Source organism: Ailuropoda melanoleuca, chromosome 3 (genome assembly GCF_002007445.2).
Source record: "Ailuropoda melanoleuca isolate Jingjing chromosome 3, ASM200744v2, whole genome shotgun sequence".
Taxonomy (NCBI): Eukaryota; Metazoa; Chordata; class Mammalia; order Carnivora; family Ursidae; genus Ailuropoda; species Ailuropoda melanoleuca.
Genome location: NC_048220.1, coordinates 68,547,063 through 68,549,461, shown reverse-complemented (window position 1 = coordinate 68,549,461; position 2,399 = coordinate 68,547,063).

The following is a 2,399-nucleotide window of genomic DNA, read 5'->3' as shown; positions in this document are numbered from 1 at the left end:
AATGGGAAGTTGAGGAATTTTGGTAAGAATTTCTGAAGGTTCAGAAATGCCCATGCTCATGCTATTTTTTATTCCCTCGCTGTCTGAGAAGTGCAAGGTGAGGATACCTGAGGACAGAGAAGAACACATGTTGGTCGGGAAGTAACTATCGCTAATGCCACATTAGGAGTCTGACTTTCCTCAAAGGACTGTTAGAGTAAGTAGTTTAGTAACTGAAAAGCTATAGAAATTCAAAGAAAAAGAAAGGGGAAAGGGCCAGAGGAAGGAGAAGGGAGGGGAAATTGAAATTTTTTTCCTTTTCCCTGAATAGGTTCATGTTATAGAATAGCTCTCTCCAAGTATAGAATTCTTAGCTTAGCCAACTTATTTCTCATCAATATCTATCAATTATGTGCCTATCTTTTTAAAAAAAGATTTATTATTTATTTATTTAAGAGAGAGAGAAAGAGAGAGAGAGAGAGAGAGAGAGGAGGGGCAGGGGTAGAGGGATAGAGAGAATCCTCAAGCAAAATCCCCCCTGATCATGGAGCCCCACGTGGGGCTCAATTCCAGGACCCCAAGATCATGACCTGAGCCAAAATCAAGAGTCAGAGGCCTAACTGACTAAGCTACCCAGGCACCCCTGTGCCTATCTTTAAGCAATAGTTTGTTTCATTTTACCACTGTTTCTCTTAGATCTACAAATACTCAGAAATACAACAGACCCCTTAGAAAATCACCTTAGAGAGAGAGAAAAAATAGCTATCCACATATACATTAGTAAGATGGTATGCCATAAGTCATCAGTAAAACTTCAGAAAAGTGCCAACTTATCTAATTTTACTTTCACTGCTTTTCAAGTAACCTCAATGCCCTCCCTTCTTCTACAGCAAGATAAATGAACTTTTTCCACCTTTTATTTTTAGACTCATATGTAACTTTTTACTACCTAGTGTGTTCTCCATGTGTTGTAAAGTATAAGTGGCATACAATTTTATTACTCAAGTTGTTATCCCTATATCCCCCATATTACACACTGCTTTACACACAAGTGCTAGTATATGTATATCATTAGAAGCTTCCATAATCCTTTTTTTTTAAATCAAACAATATAGAGAGCAAGCAAAGAAGGAGGGGAGGAGGGAAGAAGGAAAAAAAGGAAGGAAAACTAAGTCAATAAATATTTATTAAACACCATTGCTGGGAAATGGCAGAAAGGTGATACAACTGCCTCATATATTCATGTTCATCAATAGAGTCATTTTAATTTTATCCCATGTGTAAAATATGATTTTAACACAAATGAGAGAGCAGAAATAACATTCAACAGCACAGAAATACAATTATAAGAGAATATTTTGAAAAACTATATACCAACAAATTGGACAACCCGGAAGAAAAGAATAAATTCCTGGAAACATACAAACTAACAAAGCTGAAACAGGAAGAAATAGAAAATTTGAACAGACCAATAACCAGCAAGGAAATTGAATCAATAATAAAATCTTTCCCAATAAACACAAGTCCAGGGCCAGATGGCCTCACAGGCAAATTCTACCAAACATTTAAAGAAGAGTTAACACCTATTCTTCTCAAAGTATTCCAAATAATGGAAGGAAAACTTCCCAGTTCATTCTATGAGGCCAACATTACCCTGATACCAAAACCAGATAAAGATGTCACTGAAAAAGAGAACTGTAGGCCAATATCCCTGATGAACATGAATGCAAAAATTCTCAATATAATACTAGCAAACAGAATCCAACAGCACATTAAAAGAATCATTTGCCACAATCAAGCGGGATTTATTCGTGAACTGTAAGGGTGGTTTAATAATCACAAATTAATCAATGTGATACATCACAGGATACATCACATCAATAAGAGAATTATAAGAACCACATGATCATTTTAATAGATGCAGAAAAAGCATTTGACAAAATACAACATCCATTTATGATGTTGTATTTGTGATCCTCAACAAAGTAGGGTTAGAGGGAATATACCTCAACATCATAAAGGCCATAAACAAAAAACCCACAGCTAATATCATCCTCAAATGCGGAATAACTGAGGGCTTTCCCTCTATGGTCAGGAACAGGATAGGATGCCCACTCTAACCACTATTATTTAACATAGTATTGGAAGTCCTAGCCACAGTAATCAGACAATAAAGAAATAAAAGGCATCCAAATCAGCAAGGAGGAAGTTAAACTTTCACTATTTGTAGATGATATAATACTCTATATAGAAAACCCAAAAAACTCCACCAAAAATTGCTAGAACTGATACACGAATTCAGTAAAGTTGCAGGATACAAAATCAACATACAGAAATCTGTTCCATCCTAATCCACTCCCAAACTATTAGAAGTTATAGAAAAATTCAGTAAGGTGGCAGGATACAAAATCAATGCCCAG